This window comes from Triturus cristatus, chromosome 3_2 (genome assembly GCF_964204655.1).
Source record: "Triturus cristatus chromosome 3_2, aTriCri1.1, whole genome shotgun sequence".
NCBI classification, from domain to species: Eukaryota; Metazoa; Chordata; class Amphibia; order Caudata; family Salamandridae; genus Triturus; species Triturus cristatus.
Window position 1 is genome coordinate 1,198,353,314 of NC_140584.1, and position 24,031 is coordinate 1,198,377,344.

At 44.9% G+C, this 24,031-nt stretch overlaps 1 protein-coding gene across 4 annotated transcripts in view; it reads left to right on the plus strand.

The window, feature by feature from the left end:
- The window catches only part of ATG9A (autophagy related 9A), a 396,601-nt gene that overhangs the window by 76,356 nt on the left and 296,214 nt on the right, over nt 1-24,031 (plus strand). For all 4 annotated transcript variants that reach the window (XR_014980113.1, XR_014980114.1, XM_085650154.1 and 1 more), the window contains exon 2: nt 4,975-5,170. The gene's annotated coding sequence lies outside the window, so the exon portion shown is untranslated. The remainder of the gene's footprint in view (nt 1-4,974; nt 5,171-24,031) is intronic.

A 24,031-nucleotide genomic window follows, 5' to 3' on the forward strand; every position in this document is an offset into this window, starting at 1 on the left:
GTGGTAAATTTAAATTACCTAGACTTAATTTATGCGGTAAAATTCAATAAGAATAACTCAGTAAAAATAAGAGGCAGAATCCGTGGTATTTGAGGTTATAAAAGGGAATTTATTCCTTACAAAGGAATTGGTTCGAACCAGGCAATCGGGTTCCGTCACCACGAAGGTTCAGGAAGGGAATAGGCAATACATTATTGACAGGTTATCATATATATAGTCAATGCATTACAGTAAAGACAGATGCAGGAGGCGTAACAGCTGATAGGAAAGATAAGAATACACATACGTAATGAAAAAAGGCGTTACAATAGGCGTGCACTAGAAACGTCATTATGAAGATATCACAGGTGGGTGGATCCATAAGAGAATCCTGCAATGTCAGCAGAAATATATGGCAGAGATGCGCGCGCAGCTGCATGACGTGTGATTGACGTGTAACTAGGGGGTGAAGGGGACTTGACATTTAGCCCTACATGAGGAGACGGAAGTCTGGGATGTCAGAACAACCTAATCCCAAATCGTATCTAATATCTTGTGTTTAAGGAACTGTATTATCTGGCAGGAAAGGTCTCTCGGTTAGAGTCTATTCTATACTGACTGCTAGTGCGTGTATAAGCGTCTACGTGTCTACATGAGATGCGAGGGGGCATGGGCCTACCATGGTAACAGGAGCTATGAATTACTTGCACGGAGACAGTGAGGCCGGGCCCTTTGCTCTGCAGCTGGAAGGATGTTTACCTAAACTACTAGACAGGAATGTATTGGTTGAGGAGCGGAGCAGATAACTTGAAGGCGAAATACAGTCTTGGCAGGCAACAGGCCGAGCCAGGCACCGTTAGCCTCGCAGGGAGTAAAACAAAGGTCATGGATACAGATGCAAGTCCAGGCTGGAGCTTTCAGAGGCAGAAGGCAGGAAAAGGCTCGATGACAGAATTCAGGGCCTACTCGCCAGAGCTGTAAAACGTGAAAGGTGCACCATATAAAGTCGGTGGCCAAGCGTACTTAGGAACGGAATATCCGACCCATTCATGGCGGATCTGAAAGATGACATGTTAACGTTGGACGCACATGTATTTGCGTCTTCATAGCTGGAATTGGAGGGAACATACATGTACTTGTAGCATGTACATGGAGCCGTTGGGGTCTAAGATAGGGGACATAATTGATCATAAAAATTCATATTTCCTCAAGTACACCAGCTGCAGGAATCGCTGGACACTCCCTTCCATTTTTTTGTAAATGAGTTAGTTGGTAGGGTGCCAACCCTAAATTGGTGGTAAAGTTTCCTGTCGCTGGGCCTGGTAATTGTGTCCCAGTAAGCTTCTAAAAAGGGTACTTTTTTAAACTCGAAAAACCTGTCAGACAGGGATTCAACTGGGACTGAGGATAGATGTTTTTGGTGCACCATTGACCAGTAGAGGCTTTTAAAATGTTTTTTAGGTGGGAAAAGGTTATTAGCCGGATCGGTCCAGAGGGTGCCCAGTCCCATAGATTCCAAAAGTTGGCGGACTTGCCTAAACCAGTTGATGTTACCTGCTCCCAAAATAGAACGGACATCCAGGAATGCCTTAGCATAGAGGCCTAATTCCGGGACCGTCCATAATCTCCTCCAGAATGCCAGTGGTCTAAACCTAGCAATGTCGTCAAAAGGATGGCAACTAAGGTCCAATAGGAGCGGTTTCACTGGAGTGGAACATGGGAGACCAGTAAGCTTCCTGAGAAATTTGTATTGCGCCTTGACCAGGGGAGATAGATCGGCAAAACCCCAAAGTTCAGCGCCATATAGGATCGCTGAATTGATTCTTGCATTATAAATTTTAATGGGGGGGCCTATTATCTTCGACTGGGATTGCTTTTGTTCTTTTACCAAGCACCCTGAGAGCTGTGCAAATTTAAGTGATAGAGCATCTATTTGTGGCCCCCAGTTCAGCTTGTTTTCAAAGACTACCCCCAAGTAGGTCCTTTGTCTCTCTACTACTGCTTTTTCCTTCTAGCCGTCCCCCCTCGCCTTTCCTGGTTTCTCTCTCCGTGCCGGGGTTGTTGTGTGGATTTTTTTCTCATGACTCCCAGGTCACACGATCATGAGAGGGCCCGGAGTCCCCTGGGTCTGTAGGGGTTAGTCACGCTGCAAGTGAAGGGCAGAGTCACTGCAGCTCAGCGTGCTTGGTGCTTGGTGATAATCAGAGAGGCTCTATTTCTAGTCATGAATGCATTGTAGACCCCCTCCCCCTTTAAAAAAGATAACCAGGTGCGTTGGCATTGTTTTATTAAACAAGGTCTCCAGCCGGGCGCATTAATGCGCATTCATGTTATCCCCTGCTCACATTTGGTGGCGTCTCCTAGGGTAATAAATACTCTGTAATGAGCATACTGAAGCTCCTCTCAGGTACGAGCTGTCTATGACAGTGTTCCAAGTAAGGCGCTGTCTCTCTCCCTCACACCGGCTTTCTCTCCGGGTACCAAGTGCAAATGTTCATTATTAAACGAGGGAAGCCATGCCTTTGCTGTAACCTGTTACCAGTTTCCAAGTCATGCGCCAGCCCCTCTGTTTACTTAGTATATTTGCAGAAATTATATTGTTGCGAGGTTAGAAGCTGAAGCGCAGTTCCCTGTTGCACAGGTGTCAAGCGTCTCAATTAGTTATGGAACAAGCCAAACGACTGTCTTTGGGGGGGCGCTTTGCACAACTGTGCACATAGTGGGTGGGGCATCCGAACAGTAAATATTCAAACATTAAATCTTGACGTAACAGTTCAATATTTCTGACAAGGCATTCACGGCTGAAGGAACTCACTCTGCCGCGCCCACACAATTGGGAAAAACATTTAACAATTCAGCTACTATGTCAGCTGTTACACACTGGCTTGAGTTTTTCAAATCCTGGCATACAAAGTATGAGACATTTTATGATCTGGTTAACGGTGAGAGAATTACAGTATTCCCTATTAATACTTGAAATGAGTTTTAAGTCAAACAAAGTTTCCAATCAAACCCCTGGAAGAGAACGCTCCTACTTTCATAGTCATTAATACAGGATATTAAAAAAAAAACGGGAAAGGATGTCAACACCACCCCCAAGAGAAAATAAGTGGCTGAAATACAGTATTCATGTCTGGCCTACATTCAGCTTCAGCTGTGTATTGTTCTTATTAAAAGATGTATAGTGTACAACAGAATGCATAGCGTAAGCCCACTGCTTATGTCTATGCGGTTTACTTGCCACATATTCATTGCCTTTCCTTACTCAGCTTGTGTTTGTCCCTACCCTGGAGAGGAGCTGTTTTATAATGTAGATTAATTCAATACTTTAATGCTACATCAGGAACTACTTTCTTCTTTTCCTCTCATCATTTGACAAAGTTACATGGGGTTTCTTTCTCTTCCTCTCCCACATGCCTCTTTCCCATACCTTCAACCCCTGCACTCCATGCGGCCCCATCCACCTCGTTGCATTCCCTACTCCTCCCCGTTCTGCCATGTTGTGTTGCTTAGCGCCCCCACTGCTCCGACGACTCCCACGCTTCCCCATCCCTTTGTATTTTGGGTGCCCGGCACCTGCAATTTGTCCGTAACTAGTGTTTTTGGATTGGTAAAGGATCTTACAATTGAAAAATCTTTTTTGAATTTTGTTTGGCCTCTGATATTATTTTTGACAAATACTCCTTTTTGCAGACTTAATTTGTAGGTGGTATACTTTCCTGGCTAGTATGTATCTGATTTGTTCTTCTGGGTCATAGCCTCTTCTCCATTTCCTTTTGAAGCGCTTGCATTGGAGATGAAGCTTGACTAGGGACGGCGAGTACCAAGGGGCTTAGATTTTCGGAGTATGTTTGTTAACAAAGTTGCTAAACGGTGCTAATTCATTGCTAATGGAAGCAATCCATGCATCAAAACGTTCGGAGTCGTCTGCTGTATTTCCAGATGTGGCAGGTACAGATGCTTGCGCTATATGAGGCAGTTCTGGGTTAGCTTTCATCTTAGCCCACTTGCGGTGAGGTAAGAGGCTTAAGTTCGCGAGCGACGTGGGCTTGTTCTTCAGACAGCAATTGATCTTGAACGGAATTAACCAATGGTCCGACCACACTTCAGGGGTTGGAGGGTAGACTGTCAAAGAACAGAGATTAGAGCAGACCCCATCAAGATTGTGACCTGTCTGATGAGTTTGGGATGCGACCAGCTGATAATGTCCTAGGGTGTTTACTGTGTTGAGAAAGTTTGCAACTCCTGGCTCATTCCGACCTTCCGGGTGAAGATTAAAATCGCCTATTATCGTGAAATTTGAGTAGCGTGTTACAATATGTCCTAATGTGTCACCCAAGGTATTCAAAAACGTTTGGTAGGGGCATGGTGGACGATATATCAGGCCTACTGTGAAGGAGGTAGAACCATTGAGCTGGAAGCAAAAACCCAGGCTTTCCACTCCCATAACCATCAACATATCAGACCTCTATGGTCCAAGACTTCTAGAAGCCTGTGATTTTTAAGTCTAGTAGGAACAGAAGGCATCTGAGTTTGAATTTTGCCTATGTATAGAGCCACAATGTAGAGCATCTCAGCCTCTGGACAATGTGCTCTTCAGCTTCATAAGAGAGTCTGTCTTTCGCCCACTGCCCTCTACCCTTGACTCCTCCCTCTTCTGGCTTAATTGACCCTCTGAGTAATCATTTTGTTGATTGGCTGAGATTAACTGGACATCTTCATTCCAAGGAACAGTATCATCTTCAGCTCTTCTTTGTGCTCTAAATAGTGTGACGAGTCAGCCGCAGAAATAAATTCCTCCCAATTTTAGATGTGTGTTAATATAATTATCAATTATTTGTATTCTGTGGTGGTGACGCTTAGTATTTTTCTAAGTATGGTTAAAAAAATAATTTCCTTATTTTTGAAATGTTTCCATACATGCCTACATTGTTAACATGTCATTGGAACAGGCCCAATCTGAGTTTGTTCACATAATATTAATTATCATTCCAGATCCAAATCACACAAAAAGTTGCTACCTCATTGTTCGTCTTGGTCCTTACTGGATGAGATGTCCTCTCCAGGACAGAAATGGTTTCCATAACTATGCTAAAACGAAAATATTACCAAGACGGCTGACAGCGTATTGCGGAAGCCAACCCACGTCATTTCCTGTTATTTCATTTGTGATGGGAAGCAAGTGGTTCAGGTGAGTTATTTAATATTTATATAGTGTCGGTAGACTGTAAGTAAGTAAGTAATTTATTTCTACATGATTAATTAAAATCTTTACCAAACAGTAAAAAAACAAAAACTTTGCTAAAAGTTGTTAAAAATTTGTTATACGTGATTTCCTCAATTTTACAAGTTTGGTTTATATCAGTTCGTAACTGTTAATAAAATGTTTCGACGGTCATAAAACCTCATGTGTCTTTTTTTCTACTAAGTCAAAAAACTTTACGACCCGACAATTTAATTTTGTTTTTGCCGGGTTTAAACACAGTTTAACAGCCTGCCTGCATGTCCGGACGCCATGTATTTTGAAGGAGGGACGTAATAAATTGTACCTCAAATCCTTTAGTTTAGGACAAATGCACATGATGTGGACAATGTCTTCCTTGTCAGCTTTACACAGGCGGCACTGCTGCGTGACATTTTTTCTCACCCAGCAGTGCAGTAAGTAAGTGCGGAGTTACCGGGATTACGCCGAGGCGTAATTTTAAGAACTTTTCTTTCGTTTTTTGATTCATTCCAATGTTGAAGTATGCTTGTGGCTGCATTCTTCTGTAATCACTAAGCGTGATCCAACCGTGCGTTCTTTTTGTTAATGCCTCCTTGTCCTCAATAGAAGAGATGATTTGTGCTGATTTTTTTAGCAACTTTTTTGAAAGACAAGAGATCTGTTGGAGTGCCCCAGAGGTTTGACAGACCCAGGACTTCAAGTGAGTCAAAAAGATAATCTCTAGCTGAAGATTTACGATGTCGGAGAAGCTCTTCCCATACATTGGAATTTAAAGAACCAACCTCAGCGCTGCGAATCTTGTACCAGCTGGTAACGTACGCACTCGGCCTTTCTAGTGATTGTTTCAGAATGCCGAATTCTAACCGAATTTGTGCAGGCGAGACGTATCTTGGCAGGTTAAAAATAGCCCTATATGCGTTAGCTATTACTAAATCCAGTAGTGCGGCATCCTTCCCTTGAAGGGATTCACTCCTGTGTGTGAGAGTGGGTTGTAACTTTGCACGCAAAACCTGAAGAAGAGGGTTAAGCTTTAGATCGGGAAGTTTGGCTTTTAAAGATTTTATCGCCAGGTAAGTCACAGTTCTCTTTCCTCGTAAAGAGTCTAGTTGAGGTTTGAATGAGTTCTTAGCGTCCAGAATTACTCCCAGATATTTGTAGGTGGTTACCAAGTCCAGCCCTTGTCCGTTTACGTGCCAGTTGATTTTCCTTTTTTTTTGTAGTTAACCTTCGATTTGTTAAAGTTTATTTGCAGGGCGTTCCTTTCTGAAAAGGAATGGGCTACGTTTAGAAGGTGCTGGAGGCCTATTGGTGTCCGACTTATCAGCACCAGGTCATCCGCGTAGAACAAATTGGACAGTGGAATTTCCCCTAGTTTCAGTGCATGACAGAGGCATTTATCAAGTTCCCCCGGTAAATCAGCAAGAAAAAGGTTAAATAAGATCGGTGCTAACACACAACCCTGTTTTAATCCTTTTGTTGTCGGTATGGGTTTAGAGAGGTGCGTACCCGCTCCAAGTTTGACTTTAATCCAGGTGTTTGAGTGGAGCAGTATCAACACGTCTAAGAGATGTTTGGGTATTCCCCAGTTGTCCAGTTTCTGCCAAATTTTTTTGCGATCCACATGGTCGAATGCAGCAGTGTAATCAATAAAGGAGAGGAAAAGGGGAGATTTGGTCTCTTTTGCTGTGTCCATCAGCAGGGTCAGTGCCATGATGTTAGTTGTAGTCCCTTGACCCCTGCAGAAACCAGTTTGATTGATCGGGATTATTGAGTTTTCAAATGCCCATGTCGTTAGCTCCTCCAGTATGATTCCTGCAAAATACTTAGCCTCCACATCTATGAGGGCAATAAGCCTATCATTTATTGGATGTTTCCTATTGCCATGTTTAAAGATTGGGCTGATTACTGACCCATGCCAAGACTCCGGAAGAGATTGGGTGTTCTTTATGTTGTTGAATATCGGTGTTAGTACTACACTCCAAAATTCCGCGTCTGATTTGTACAGCATTGGCGGAATGCCATTTGCTCCGGGGGCACCTGTCGGTCTGCCCCTGGCTATTTGCCTTTTGACATCGGCTGGTGTGGTAGCCAGATGTCTAGACTCGGTGTGGAAAGAAGAACTTGGGTCGGGCATTAATTTCTCTATTCGAGATGATAGCGTGGTTCCATTAGTGGCAGTTTCTTGGGTCATAACCGTTGTATAGTATTTATCTATTTTTTCCCTCTGATCTTCTTTGCTGAACTTCTTTGTCCCCACCTCTACAAGGCTGTCCTCATTGGCAGCGTTTATGGTGTTGAAGTGCTTAAAGAGGTGTTTTGTCCATGCTTCCTCCGTTATGTTTGAGTTTAGGCCTAGATGGTCTGAGTTCTGTATTCTTTTGATCATTTGCCAGAACCTTGAACTATTTTGCTGTTTTGCTTCATAGAGGAGTTTGGCCCATAGCTCATCGTTTTTTTGTTTCTGTTTTTCCCATTTCTTCCATTGTAACAGTTTTTTCGCTTTCCGTAGAATTGTTTGCAAGTCATAGTTTGTTGGATCTTTTCACATCTGTCTCAGTGTTCGGTTTATTAACCGTTTTTGTGTTTTCATTTCTGGAGTGAGTTGTAATTTGGTTGATGCTCCCTTTCCTTGGCATATCCTGTTTGGCGGTCCTTTTAACAATTTCACACTGATGTCTAGGATGAAGTTTTGCCATACTTCTGACAGCTTTGTTGTGGAGCTTGCCGCTTGAGTGAAAAGAGTTTTCGCTGCAAGGCTTATGGAGTCGATGTTGCAGGGATTGCACCGAAGCCGCCTTAAATTCGAAGTCACTTCGATGTCTATACCTCAGTCTCGAGAAGTGAGCTGACTTTTATTGAGGCTTCTTGGGGCAGGTGGTCGCTAAGGTCGTTCGAACCTATCTTGAACGACGTTACCCTGCCAAGCATATTTAAAGATGTAAATGTGTAATCCAGATGGGAGGATTGCTTGTCAGAATGAAAGGTTGCGACCGGTGGGTCATCTTCGGTGTAACGCCCATTCAAGGCTCTTAAGTTGAGGTGTTCTAATTGTCGAAGTAGATTTTTTGAGCAATTTGTAAGTTTATTAATATTTGCTGAGCCCTGTCTTGGCACTCCCCATGCAGCGCTAAGTTCTTGATTAAGATCATCATCTGGATCTGAACTGATGAGAAACATGTTAAAATCACCTGCCAAGATGAGTAAATCAGAATCCCCCTCGTTCGTTATTTTTCCCAAGGCTTTTATCAGTTTGTTCGCGGCTTGTCGTTTCTGCTTGGGGTGAATGTAAGTATTGATTATTATAACATCTTGAAGTTGGTTATTTAACCAGAGTGAGATCTTTGCCACCTGTATTACACTTGGAGGTGCTATTTGAGATTCTATTGTCGTAATCCTGCCTATTGTTGCTATTGAGGCAAAAATCATCAGTCCCCCTGTTCTACGACCAAAGGTGGAGTTTTTGTTTGCTGGAATACAACAATATGTGAACCCTTGCAGCTCAAATGCCTTTACCTCCCAGGTTTCTTGAAGCAATAGTAGATCAAATGAGTTTAAATATTGTAGAAACTCTGAATCATTGCTTTTACTAGCTAAGCCGTTGATATTCCAAATGCATACGATGATTTGCCTGGTCTTTTCCGGGGGATGATTAAGGTAGACTGAACACAAACCTACGTCATATTTATTCTTGCTCTGTAGTTATTGGTGTGCAGAGCGGAGCAGACTGGCAGTGACCCGTGTCGGGCGGTTCCTGCTGCTGGGATCTTACTGAGAGGTAGCCTTCTTGAAACCTCCTTTAGCAGTCCTGTGGAATATGATGGTTTCTATAGGCATTCCGACTGTGCGCTTTCCTTGGTTGAGTGAGTCACTTTGCAGCTTCCCTTTCTTTTCTGGGATAATGAAAGATTTTGCTGGGCGCGCAAGATCTGATTGCCAGGCAGCGCTTCGAGCTGGAAGCGTCAGCAACTAAATTTAATTAAAGTACAGCTGATCACTGAGCATTATGGAGGACAAGGTTTCATGCAAAAGACATCATTTAGATACTGATCGAGCTAGTATCAAGATACCTATGGATACATCCAACATGTGTTCCAGAGTGCTCTGGAAGCTGCTTTTGAAGCAAGAGAGAAGCCACTTCCACTCAAGGCCCCAAGAGTGATTTTACCTCCTGATGACTTGAAATTAGAAGACCATGAGGAGGAGAATTGCCATGGTTAGTTTGTGTAGGGAACCAATCTTTCCGAGGTTTTACAACATTAAAGAGACAATCTTTTCTTACCAACTACCTCTTAGCTTGCTGAGGAAGAGGATTTGTTTGTCAGTAACATAATAGGGGGCCAGAGAGTCTACAACTCCATTCTTCAGTTTTAAGAGGGAGGATTTATGAATGGAGTAATACTATGAAACAGACTTTTCTGAGATATCTCTCCAAACAGTATCCCCTCCATAAGTTCTTGAATTCATTTGTACCAGAGGTGAAAGTAGGTTCATTTATGGTGGGGTTGTTCTCTCAAGGAGCGATCAGTTCAGGGCATACAACCCCATCAGATGCTGTAGAGAAGAAGGTTGACTCGGCATCAAAGAGAGCTTATGCTCTCTCTGATTCTTCACTATGGACAAGCATGTATTCAAACTATGCACTCCAATCCTTGTAAAGGAGTTCTAGATTCTGCCTGACTAGTTTCATCAGATAGTTGATGTCTCAGATTCCCTGCTCCAAGAAGCAAATAAGGTTCCTTTCATACATTTCTAATTATGGTCTGGGAGCAGGATCGACTGCATCAGAATCCAAGTGTGCACCCATAGACGCCTTCTGGCTGCAGTTGATTGCTGCCAGAAGGCGTCCATGAATGCACACTTGTAGAGTGAATCCCCCCAAAAGAGCATAATTCTGCATCTTACCTTCTCTGGTTCCAAACCTGTTTGGCCATCAGTTGGAAGAAATTATTAAAAAGTCAGCTGAAGATAGAAAGCTCCCTACTCCAGTGGAGTCTATGGCAAGAAGATGAAGATTTGGATTCAAAAGACCTTTCAGCCCAGCGTGAACGTCTAAGTAAATTCAGCACTTCCGAGGTAGAGGCCATGGCCGCGGGTCCCTGTAGAGGATACAAGCCTGATTTCTTCTTGTGAGAAAGTGCCCTCTTTCTTACATGGTATGCCCCCACTTTTTGCTGAATTGCTTTTGTACTTTGACTGACTGTGCCCTGGGCTCCTGCCAATCAGGTTCCCAGGGCCTGTGCTCCTTCCCTAAAACTGCATTGAAGCCTAAACTCAATTGGCATCTCTGGCCACATGTCAGCCCCTGGTAAATGGTACCCAGGGCACTGTGACCAGAGAAGGCCTCTAAGGGCTGCAGCACTTATTGTGCCACCCTTAGAGGTCCTGTACCCTGACACTCACACACTGCCTTTGCAGGCTGTGTGTCTTAGTGCAGAACAAAGAACAAAACAAAGAGCCCATATGGCACACATCCCTGTGTGCCATGCCCACAAACCACTGCCCTGGCATACATCAGTCACCCCTCTAGCTGGGTGCACTATGCCAGTGATGAGGGTACAGGTGCATGAGCCCTGTACCCCTACAGTGCCCAAGTCCATTCCTGGGCCCTGTAAGTGCAGTGCTGCCATTGAGAGTATATGATGCTGGGAGTTTGTCATTACGAACTCCACAGCACCATGATGGCTACACTGTAGACTGGGTAGTTTGGTATCAAACTTCTCCGCACAGTAAACCCACACTGATGCCAGTGTGGGTTTTAATGTAAAATGCACGACAGAGGGCATCTTAGAGATGCCCCCTGAAACTCCACTAACTTCCAGTGACCTGACTGAGTGGCTGCGCAGGCTGCCACCACCAGACATGTTTCTGTACCTCTGGGTCAAGAGCTTGCTGCTCTCGGGGGCCTGAAACAATGCACATCCTGGGACGAGGTGCCAAGCCTCTTCCCACAGGATGGGCAGGGTTCACAAAGGAGAAGCTTCAAAGGCATGCCGCCTTTGTGAGCCTCTCCAGACCATTTGCTGCTTTCAGCAACTGGTCACCTCTGGTTCTACCCCCACTTTGGGCATGAGACCCGGCGGGAAAAACAAGTGAGGAAGAGAGGTGTGCCCATCTCTGCCAACTCCACCCCTAAGGTGGGGGAGGCGAGGTGAAGCACAACCTTGAGTCCCCGCCTTCTTGAGGATGGGGGACCCAGCCAACCAGAGACAGGCTCCTGCTCCCTCCCACTGGAGAGTGGCAGAATAGGGGGTGCACCCAACCCACGGAAGGGACCCATTGGTCCCTGCCCTTTACCTACCTGTAACGCCCCTACATTTAGTATTTAGGGGCACCCTGAACCTTCCTTCCTCAGATCCAGCAACCACAAGAGAAAGAAGAGAAGAAGAAGGATGAGAAGCCATGCAGAGCTAACAAGAGGACGACGCCCACTGACTTGGCCCCAGCCCTACAGGCCTGTCTCCACTTGAATCTGCCCCTGCAAAACCCCGGTGTGTCCAGTGGACAGCAACCTCAAAAACCCCGGAGGACCTGCCAGCCTTCACTTTCCAAGTTGTTTCTCCCGTGAACACCAGACGTGTTTGAACTGCAGCCTCTGGTGCCAGTCAGGAACCGCGAATCCCGCACACTCTGCACCCGCCAAATCCAGCTCGAGCTCGAGTGGACAAATACCACGAGGAGTTCCCCCCTGCGATCCTGACCCGAGATCCGGCAACCCCTGACCTTCCTCAAGCCTCCTGACGACGCCTGCAGCCTCAATCCAAAGGACCCCACCCTACCGCGAACAGAGCGGGTAAGAAAATCCGACGTCCCAAGGCACCCCTGCACCCGACGCCCCACGGCCTTGTGTGCCAAACCCAGTGGTGCCTAACCAACCCTCAACATCCCAACTTACCCCTCGAAGTGGTGGTCACTCCTGGAAGATCCTCGTCCCCGAGCCTGCAGTGTTTCTTTGTGCCGGAGAATCACCATTGAAATCAACAGGGCACCCGACCTCAAAACAGCACCCTGCACCCGGCCGCCCTAGTGCCGCTAAGGGTGCCTCTTTGGTGTTAACTTGGTCCCCATCTTGCCCTGAGCTTAACCCTAGGAGCTTTGCTCCCACAACCCCGTGGCCTGATTGCCAGCAGTCACCAACCGGAGTCCCCCTATCCTCCATAGGATAACATTGGGCCTCAACACTCTACACCCGGCCACCCGAGTGCCGCTGAGGGTGCAACAACAGTGCATCACTGACCCTGGGAGACCCCCAAGTCTAAAACCAGGACCCTAACTCCGAAGACCGATTACCTACTTGGAAACCGATAACCTATTTTTCCTCGTAGACTAACATTGACAATTTTTCTCCAAAAAAGTTTCCAAGTGTCGACTTTTGAAAACTGAGAATATTCCTTAAAAATCACTCGATTAACCAAAACGCATTTTCTCAACTGTTTTCAGGAAATATCCCAGTGCTGAATCTAGGTATCCAGCACTGAGTAAGAAAAGTATCGTTAAAGTAACTTACCTACTAAGTGAATTTCCTCCCATGGGATAACATTGGTGATTCTATGTGAAAAAGTTTCTACGTGTCAACTTTTGAAATACAATAATATTCTTTAAAATTCGTACCTCTAACTAAAACAAATGTACTCAACTGTTTTCAGGAAATGTTCTTGTAGAGAAGTATCCTGTTACCCACTCACGCGCACAAGTAACACAGGACAACTTGACTGTAGAAGCAGCGGACCCTCCATCCTTGAAACAACACAACCCCGCGTGATCTCCACGAGCATGAACGACCCGCTCGTGAAGGTCACGCTACACTTACAATGTGATTTATATATATACAACAGTTCTAGTGCTGTATCTAGGGTCCTTCCCTGTGTTAGCAAAAGTAATTAATTGCATTTTGCTTGAAAAGCCCATTCATTTGAATGTACTATACCTGTAAGTGTTGCAAACTGCTTACTTAAACCGTAACCAAAATCAGTACAAGTTATACTGCAATTTTGAACTGTGTCCATACAAGCAATTTACTACTGCAAAGTATTTATATGCTTACCTGTACCAGGCGTGCTTCGTTCTAGAAATAAAACAACAGTATATTTTTTATACAAAAACAATTGGCCTAGAGTTCAGTTCTTGAGTGTGTGAATTCATTTGCTGACTGAGTGGGTACGCCAAATGCTTAACACTGTCCTCTGATACTGCCTTACTGCTCGACCAAGCTACCACTTTAGAGAGTAAGGTTCTATCTAACTTTAACCTCTGGAGACCCTTGGACTCTATACACACTGTACCTCACTTTGGTGCAGTATATACAGAGCCAGTTTCTTACACTTCTTCTTAAAAGGAAATATTTATATTGAGTTAAGAGGAACAAAATTGCTTGCAGTACAGAAAGTAAGCTTCAAAAAGACATAGCAATACAGAGTATTACTCGTACATTAACATTAAACATGTAGCGGTTTCATGTTGATATCCAATGAATTTGGAAGGAGTGTTGCAATTCAAAGGGAAGAAGGGCGAGAAGTGTTGAAACCTAGAAAGGGAGGGGGTTAGACAGTACATGCATGCTGCCCTTTGGAAGGAGTCCATCTGTGGTCACGATACTCACGGCTAGGGTCGGGCCACGCATGAAGCGGGGGGTTTTGGATCTGACGAGGGAATGAGTCTTCCCCTTCGAATGTCTGCCCAAACCATGTTGGTTTCCCTAATGCTGTTGGGAGATTGGTCCCTGCGCTGTAATCAGTTATTCAGTGGTAGGTTGTTTAAGTGGTTATGTGCGATCATCATCCCTGACATCTGCCGCTTCCTCCCTACCTTCTTCGGACAAATCAGGCATCCTGTGCAGATTTTCCTTGAGAATTAATTTGGATGCGTGGCATGACACCCGCCAACCTCCCATCTTGCCCTTGATGAAAGTTTCGATTGGTTTCCATATAAGCTTCAATTTGAACATTGTGTCTGTGACAAGAGCTGTAAGCCTTTCTGTGGTGTAGGTGTGCCAGACCTAGTCCGCCATATACCTATTATTTTAGGGGGTAAGAGGCTTGCTTCCAGTGTTTGGCTAGCATCAGAAAAGCAGCTGTTAATATGCGTGCCGAACCAGAGAAGGCTCTGAGTCTTGTTCTCTTTTTTGCAAAACGGCTGGGGTTTCAGTAATAAAGAGTTAGCACTTCTTGATGGTCTGCCCCCCCCCTGATAGTTCTAGTTTTTGAGCCAGGTGTTTTGGGGTGGAGGGCTTTATGCATTAGACAGGCAATCTTTAGATGAATTCTTGCTTCGTAGGGTAACCACTTTAGGGATCTTAGAACTGGGGAGATGTGATCAGTTCTTTTTATGTCAGTGGTCAGTCTGGCAGCTGCATTCAATGACGCCTTGAGTGGGGTCAAAGTATGTTTGGAGAGGCGACGCAACGTTGCGCTACCATGGTCTAGTCTCGGCAGGACAAGCGCTTGAACCACCATCTTGAGATCCTCTTGAGTGAGAAATGGTTTTAGATTTCTAAGAAGTCTCATTTGGTAGTTTGCTCCCTTACACATCATACTAATGTTTTTCTTCATGTTCAGGTGTGAGTCTAGGGTGATTCCGAGAGATTTAGCTGAATCAATGATAATAGGGGAGTAGTTAAAGGTGGTGTGGTGTTTCATCCAGAGGTCAATCTTGGGAGTGTGTTTAGGAGGGGATATGAGAAGGAATTCAGTTTTGGTGGTGTTGAGCAGGAGATGGTTCTCAGTTAGCCAGTTTTGGGTAATCCTCAGGGAGGAGCTGAGTGAGATGAGGTCTTCAGATGAGTTGATTTACAGGTAGAGTTGTGTATCATCCGCATGCATATGAAAAAGAATGTTCATGGATTTAAGAGCGCTCGCTAGTGATTCCAGGAAAATATTGAAGAGTATGCGGGACCCCCATGGAGACTGTGGATGTTTGGGATAGCGTATGGTTCTCCTTCACTCGTAGGGATCTATTGTGAAGGAAGGAAGCGAACCATTGCAGTACCCGACCGGAAAGGCCCATCCTGTGTTCCAGAATGGTTAAGAGGATAATGTGATTAACTGTGTCAAATGCAGAAGAAAGATCGAGGAGGATTAGTAGGCAGGATTCGTCATGGTCTAAGAATTTTAGGATGTCGTCCATGATGTGAAGGAGCACGGATTCAGTACTTTGACCATTCCTAAACCCGGATTGATGCTGATCCAAGAGATTGAAAGTCTCAATGTGCGAGCAGAGTTGCGATTGGGCACATTTTTCAAGGAGCTTAGCCAGAGTAGGGATGTTGGAGATGGGATGAAAGTTGTTGATGTCAGATCTGACTTGAGGGACTTGCTGGTGAAATCCCACGCAGCTGCATGAGCATGGCTGGTTGTCCAGGGGGACTTGACTTCAACTTTAGCAATAGTCCCATGGACCCATGTCCACGTTTACCCCTAAGTTAATTATCTCCTAAGAAACTGGGCCCTGTCTTCTCAAGAGTGCAATCCTCTGGTTCAGACCCAGGTTTTTCAGTAGCTCCTATGGTGGCTAGAGGAAGATACGGTAAGAAGGGGTTCATCCTTTCTACCTCCCTCCTAGAAGGTCATTACAATGGATGCCAGTAGGACAGGACAAAGTCCAACCTTAGATCGCAAACAGGTTTAGAGTAGGTGGGAGTTACATGTGCTGTTGAATTCCTCCAGTTGGAAGGAATTGAAGGCTTACCAGTTAGCCATGTTGCACTCTGTGCCTCACACTTGTGTAATTAAGTGGTGACGATTTGTTCAGACTATCAAGTAGTCAGAGCCTACTTGAATCACCACAGAGGGGCAGGGTCCTCCTCCCAAGCACTGCTGACCCAAAAGATTTGTATTTGGGTGGGGAGTCATCTTTTCGTTCTCTCCGCAGTTTATTATCCATGAGGTAGAATACGATAGTGGCCAACTAAGTTGCACGTTCCCATCATTGACCGCTCCAGTTCTTCTTTTTCTCCAGATAATTCATAGGTTTGGATCACTGTGGTTGGATCTCTTTGTCACCACAACTCACAACTGCTCAGGATTTACAGTCGAATTCCATCGCCAGAAGGATAGGCAGTAGATGCGTTTTCCATAACTTGCCCCAGAGGGCTGCCTTACACATTACCTCTAATTCCTCTCATTCCAAATATTCTTCAGAAAATCCAGGTAGATTAAGCAAAGTTTTGTTTTGGTGTTGCCTTGTTGACCCATATAGGCTTGTTTTCCGCTTCTTCTTCCGTTATTAGTAGGCTCTCCTTGGGCGAGAACTTCTGAGCCATCTCATCTAGGGGACTGAAGCTCAGTAGGTTATTTCTAGCTCGCCTATGGTTGGTGTGTCTAAAGCATAAGAGGCTGAATCTTTAGGTTCCAAGTTGTTCAACATAGATGGCCTCCTCAGTACACCAATCCAGACATCCAGCTACACTCAGGTTGTACTCTAGACACTGGAAATTCTTTTCAACTTGTTCTTAAGCTAAATCTAATGAGTAATCCGTTTATGATCCCCTGAGAATTTTGGATTTTTTTAATGGATGGGTTTCTCTTGGGGCTGATGGTTTCTGGGACTTTACTAGAATGTAGGACAACACAGGGGTTCTTTGGTGATTTCTGAGAAGCTGTATTTCTAAAGAGGTCCAATGTGCATGCTCCTGTTCCATTTTGAAACCTTCCCTGAGAGCTTTGATCTCTGCAAAGGCCACCCTTTGAGCTTATTGTCTTTGGTTTATCTGAAACTCCTTTCTTTCAAGGTGTTATTTTTTGTGGCAATGTGTTCTGATAGAAGATTCTGGGAATTGGAAGAAATTCCTTGTTTTCTTCCAAATAAAGTAATATTGAGGCAAAGTCCTTCTGTTTTTGCCTAGAGTTCCTTCGGAGTTTTATGTGTCTCATTCTTTAGCCCTTTCAGTGTATTTTCCATCTTTATCTTCTCTAAAAGCAAAAAGTCTTTATGGCTTGATCTTCATAGGGCATTATCAAGTTATATGCAGAAAAAGTTACCTTCAGGATGGTGCAGTCCTTCAGGATGGTGCAGTCTCTTTTTATGACATTTTGACCATAGGGACAAGGTTTGAAACCATACACATTGCTACTCTAAGCAAATGGCTGGAACATACAAGTATGTTGGCTTATGAACAGGAGATCCGGTTACAACCAGGGACAGTTCAGGGGAGATCCACCAAGGTCCTGTGTGAGTCCTAGGCCATGTTGAAAGGGCCTTCTATGAAGGATGTGTGTATGGCCACAACATGGGCATCCTAGCACACCTTTAAAAAAAAAAAATCATTGCCATATCCAAGTGGGGTTTCGTCCTAGTTTGCTTTTCGTTAAAATTGGGGTGTTGCAGCAGCTTTGATATTTGCTGTATTTACTGGTTGATTACTGTTGCCTGGGTCTGATCTTGCCCAGTAAGGGCTGGGACGAGGTAGTGATGACCTCGATATTAACTGCTAATCTTCAACACTCTGAGTTTAGGCCTTCATATTAACAGCCCTGGCTTGCCCTCCCAGTACTGGGGTACAACCAGGATATAGGATGTTACAACCTATGCTTGGTATGTTCAGGAAGTGATGTGGGTTGGCTTTCTCAACATTCTCTCCAGACAAGAAGAGGAAGTCAGCCATCTTGGTAGTATTTTTGTGTTAGTTTAGCTAGTTAACCATGTCTTTATCGGAGATGACATCTCATTCCCGGAAGGACTGTGACGAGGAAGACCTTCAGTAGGAGTAATGAACTACCTTTCACACTTCCATGGGTGCAGATTTACAGCTTTTGGCAGTTTGGAAATATTCCCACAAGTGCTCCTGGAAATCTGTTTTCATCTATACATAGGCATTTCCACCAGCATGGTTGTACACATTGCATAGCTACAGATGGTGAAATGCAGGTATTCCATTTCTTTACACCCTGTCAAGTTTGGGGAGCATTTTCGCCCCCACCCACAAAGGGATTTATTCCTGCCTCCGCCATGAGTAAACCTCTGACCTTTTCCATGGTGTGAAGAGAGGTGGTTGGGAATCTCGCAAACAGTTAAGTTTGTTGATATTCCTAAATTTACCGGGGAGGTCTCTCCCCAGACTCCCTGTTCCTCACTGAAAGTTTGATGCATTTTACTCACACAATATACTGTATCATCATGGGGTAATATTGCATGTGAGCAAAATTTCACCTTTTGTGAAATCCTTGCACCTGTAAACTCTGGTGTTTACATTTCTAAGTTAGCTTTGAACAAATAGCTTTGTGAATTGGGCCCTATATCCCTCCGTCCCTAAATGCTCAATTTCAAATCTCGAAAGTAAAGGACGTATTTGCTTTCCATCACCACCAGTACTCCACATTCAGCAGCTATGTTTTCTGTTTGTTTCTGGAGTATCTCGGGGCTCCACAGCTGTCCATCATGTAGGATTGCATGATCAGCAGCGCCGTCTTGTCCCTCAAAGTTGTGTGTTAAACATGGTCGCAGCATGTGCAGTCTTTAATGCGCCTCGCGCCACCTCGCCTACATTAAATCCTCACCCCGTCCTAGTCTCCTCCCCTCCCATCTCTCTGTTCTTGAAAGGATGGGATATTTGTCTTTATTGCGTTGAGATATTCGAGTACTAATCACAGTGTTAATTGTTAAAAGGAGTTCCACTTTCGATGGACCACTTTAGCCCATTGGAGCCAACTCTCTGCTGGGGACAACAATAAAGTTACACGCAGCATCTGCCAGGGGCTTCTGACACGAGTCACCAGTGCTGAAAACATACCATGTCTGTCAAAATGATGACATCAGGAGCAGAAGAACATATGGTTTTCAGCTCGAGGTTATAAACAGTACTCCTCTTGTATCCGTGTTCTCTTCCTCTTATTTCTGTTCACCTCAGGGTATCGCTTTTTCTTCTGGTAGACCCAGTATCACCTTTTGTTGGGTTTGACTCCTAGTATCTTATTTCTCTGTTATACTCCTATGCCTTTTTGTTCTTCATTATCTGTTCTCCTCCTTCAGCTCAGTTCTCCTCCTATGCCCCAGTTAACCTTTTCTATCAGTTGTCCTCTTTATCTCTGTCCTCCTCCTGTATCTGTTACCCTCTTGCCTCCCAGTAATTCTCCTCTCTCTCTAATCTCCTTCTGTATCTTTTCACTTCTTATATTTCTAGTCACCTTTTGTTTTCTTTAACCCCCTGTATTCTTGGTCTTCTCCTGTATCTGTGTTCTCCTCTTTAATCTGTGTTCTCTACCTGTATAAGTTCCCCTCCTGCATCCGTTCTTCTTCTGTATTTCTTCTCCTCCTGCACCTTTGTTCATCTGTTGTATCTCTTTTATTTTCTTCTGTCTTTTCTCATCCTGTATCTCTGTTTTCCTTCTGTTCCTCGTTTCTTCTCCTGTATCTCTACTCTCTCCCTTAATCTGTTCTCCTCTTGCATCTCTGTTTCCTCCTCTATCTGTTCTCCCCTTTATATGTTCTCCTCCTGCATCTCTGTTCTCCTCTATATCTGTTTGCCTGTATCTCTCTATTCCTCCTCTATCTGTTCTCTTCCTGTACCTCTTCTCTTCTCCAGCATCTCTGTTCTCCCCTGTATCTGTTCTCCTCTCTTAGCTCTGTTTTCTGCCTCTATCATTTCTCCTACTGTACCTCTGTTCTTCTCCTGCATCTCTGTCCTCCTCCTGCATCTCTGTCCTCCTCCTCTAGCCTTTCTCCTCCTGTACTTATTTTCTTTTCCTGGCTCTCTTCCCCCCTGTATATGTTCTCCATCTGTATATCTATTCTCCTCTTGCTTCTCTGTTTCCTCCTCTATATGTTCTCCTCCTGCATCTCTGTTCTCCTCTGTATCTGTTCACCTGTATCTCTGTTTTCTTCTTCTGTTCTCCTCATGTACCTCTTTTCTTCTCCTGCGTCTCTGTTCTCTCTCTTTCTCTGTTCTCCCCTGTATCTGTTGTCCTCCTGCATCTCTGTTCTCATCCCTATCTGTTCTCCTGTTTCTCTATTTTCTTCCTCTGTCTAGTCTCCTCTTGTAACTCATTTCTTCTTCTGCATCTCTGTTCTCCCTCTGTATCTTGTCTCCTCCTGCACTCTGTTCTCCTCCTGTACCTCTTTTCTTCTCCTGCATCTCTGTTCTCCCCCATATCTGTTCTCCTCCTATATATGTTCTCCTGCATCTCTGTTCTCCTCTATATGTTATTCTCCTAAACCTCTGTTGTCCTCCTGCATGTGTTATCCCCTCCCAAATGATGGCACAATCTACCTCTAAATCTTTGGTCAGAAACAAATCGTTGGAGGATTGTGCAGAGCTGAAAGACATGGCTGTTCCGGCAGTTGTGAGCTGTCTCTCAGCTTCAGTGCCTGGACACCCTCCCAGGTACTGAGGCTTGTGGTTTATAAATAGCCCTGCTCCCGCACTAGTGTGTTTACTCTGGAAGGGATCAATCTTCTCTCGCTTCTGTTGGCAGTGACTGACTTTTCTTGCATTAGTTGTGTTTACCCAGCGGTGGAGCTGGGAAGGAGAGAGTCACTTTTGTGCGCACAATACTGTACTCTGACCTGCAGAATAGTATTGACTTGTGTGCAGGGTGTAGAGAGACAAAGGCTGTGCTGTATCCTGTGTAGGTACTTGAGGGCCCCCCTCTTATATATACTTTGTCCTGTTTGTCTTTAGGTCTCTCTACTATTGAGCCTGCGTAAGGTGAACATAGCTGATGAGTTCAGCCTGAAATCAGGTCAGCTCAGCTCCCCTTTCAGAGGTCATTTCTAGATGTCCATCCCTTGAGCTGCCTGTGCCACCTCCAGAGAAACACCTCCTGCTCTGGACAGAGAAGAGTACACCCTTGAGTGAGGGCAAGGCTACCGGTAGCCAAGGCAAAAACCAAAGGAAATGATGGACTCACGTCTGAGCATACCCTGCCAACTTAGGGCGAACAAAGCAAAAACCAAAGGAAATGATGGACGGAGTGTTGAACACTGCAAGCACTCATCCCCAGTCAACTGATCTGGGTTTGAAGACGGCTGAAATGCCAGAAACCGGTCCTAGGAAGCTTGTTTCCGGTCCAGGGAAGACATGGCTTGGCAGTTCGGGCTGGACTGTTCCCATGAGGCACAGGGTCAGACTGATTTGCATATGGCCATGTCTGAACTGGGGTGGCAGAGTGGGCTAAAGAATGGTGATGAATTAAACCCAGATCACTTGACTGGGGGTGAGTGCTTGCAATGTTCAACACTCCGTCCATCATTTCCTTTGGTTTTTACCGGTAGCCAAGGTTCATGTGGGCCTGAGTATTTAAACCCAGCGATTGCTCACACCCTCAGGCCGGAGTGGACAATCATGAGTGGGTCATGGACAAGACTCCAGGGTGACAGGGTCCACCTCCCTTGCTTCCTGTAAAAGCTCTTTTTCGTGACCAGGTAATCAGTCAGTGCATGTAATAGATGGTCCTGGCAATTGCAATTTCCCTGCAAACACAAGGAGCCCCCAGCCACAAATCTGGGTTGAATCCATCATCATTCTTGAGCGCACGCCACCACCCCATTTCAGACCCAGCTATATGCAAATCAGTCTTGACCCTGTGACTCATGGGAACAGTCCTGCCTGAACTGCCAAGCCATGTCTTCCCTGGACCGGAAACAATCATCCTGATACCGATATTGGGCTAACACCCCTCATCAGCCAGGCTAGCTTGAATCCGTTGGCAAAGTGATCAAGGGACCCACGTCTGGGCATACTGTTTTTTTTTTTCTCGGATGCTTTTTCATTTTACCCAACAGGGAACACCAATGTGGCTTCCAGCCAGTTAGCAGGAAAGGGAGACCCCTTCATTGGTAACTCAACACACTTATTCATCCTTTCCATTCGTCTTCGTGGCTCTTGCACTGGCCATCTGCAGTGATGATCAGCACTCTTGTCCCTCCAAGATGGCCGCCTCTCACTAATACCCCGATCAGTATTAGTTATATGTGAGAGACTGTTTTGTAGGTATTGGGGTACAACCTCTAGATACCAATGCATTCTAGGTGGACATCTTCTCACTGTAAGGGTAGCTTGATCAAACAGTGGAAGCTTGTTTCAGTGGAAGCTTGTTTCAGTGGAAGCTTGTTTCAGTGGAAGCTTGTTTCAGTGGAAGCTTGTTTCAGTGGAAGCTTGTTTCAATGGAAGCTTGTTTCGAATGGTAGCTTGTTTCGAATGGTAGCTTGTTTAAATGGAAGCTTGTTTCAATGGAAGTTTGCTTCTGGAGATGGTAGCAGCTTTGGAGTCATACCGAATGATTCAGTAATCATTTGTACAATACAATCAGTGCACACTCAGAGCTGTCATTATAAAAGAAAAAGGTACTTATTTGTTTAGAGATTAGAAAGATAAGGTAGATGACATGCCAAAATTAAAATATTCGGAGAGGCATAGCATAATGTACATCTAGAAAATGACTGAAATGTTCCTTATATATTAATAATAGCGCATTATGCTGGAAATATGCAGTGCGAAGTATTACACTATTTACACTGATCACTACGTTAATTGTCTAGAACAGTTCACGGTTCTTCTTCGGATAAGCACCAGGACTACTCCGGCCACATGAGTTTCACGCTTGCCACCATACTTAACCAGCTGTGATATATTTTGCTCTTCATCTTAGCGTCTCACATTGCTCTGGGTTCAAAGGGTGCAGCTTACCTGTCTGACCTAGGACTACAGCCATTTTACCCAGTGCTTCACCACTGAGAGATTACCAGTCTGCCATCTGGTAATCAAGACGTATCTGGGCCAAGCTCACATTCTGTCTGGAAGAGGTTAAGTTTGCAGGTGGCACAGTAGCCATTTAGTAGTCACTGTTCCAGGTGGTATCTGGTGATGCATCTGTGCCAAACACACACTCTGCTGGGCAGAGGTGAAGGGTACAGGTGGTGGTTGCCAGTTAATGGTGACTCTGCCAGCTGATATCCGAGATCTATTTGAGCCAAAGACATACTCTGCCTGGAAGAGGGGAAAGGTACAGGTGGCACAGTGAGTGGCTAGCAAGTGGTCACTGTCCCAGCTGGCATACAGAGATGCATCTTGGTGAAGCGCACACACTGTGTGGCACAAGCGAATGCTACAGATGGCACAGTGGCTAGTCTGTGGTGACTGTGTCAACTGGTACCCGGAAATTCATCTGGGCAAGTCACTCTGCCTAGAAAAGGTGAAGAGCACGAGTGGCACACTGTCCAGTGAGTGGTTACCATGCCAACTGGTATTCAGAGATGTAGCTGGGCCAAACCCATAGTCTGGAAGTGGTGAAGTGTTCAGGTGGCACAGTGTCCAGCAAATAGCCAGAGTGATAACTGGTCTCTTTAAATGCCTATGGACCACCCTGCCTCAGAGGGGTGATGATATAGACATGTTTTGCTTTTTTGCTCAAGTGGCATAAGGCTTAGCTAAGAGCTTTGTTCCACATTTTGATTTTCCTGGTGGCTATGTCTATTATTACCGTGAGCCATTAATACATGGTAATGTCTGGGGCTATTGAACTTTATTGCTGCCTGCAACAGTTGACGCTTGTTACCTACTGGGACCTTTGATGCACATGACCATGTGTAGTCACCAATGCTTGTTAATGTCTGTGAGTATATATTTATGCTTTGCGCTAGTTTCATTTACAACTGCTCCTAATAAAGTGTCATTCAATGTCTAACACATAAGCCATGTCATTTCATTGAGACATTTGTATAGTACTTGCTTCGCCTAAAGTCCCATGCTGCACCGTGTGGTGCGTGCAGTTTGAGAAGCCTTGTCTTCGTTTTGAGTCTGTGTGGGAGGTGATTTTGCCTTCTGCATGAAGATGCATACAGGCGCTCTTATCTTGTCATAGGACGCAGCGCTAGGTGGTGTGATGGATGAAGGGCAGGATA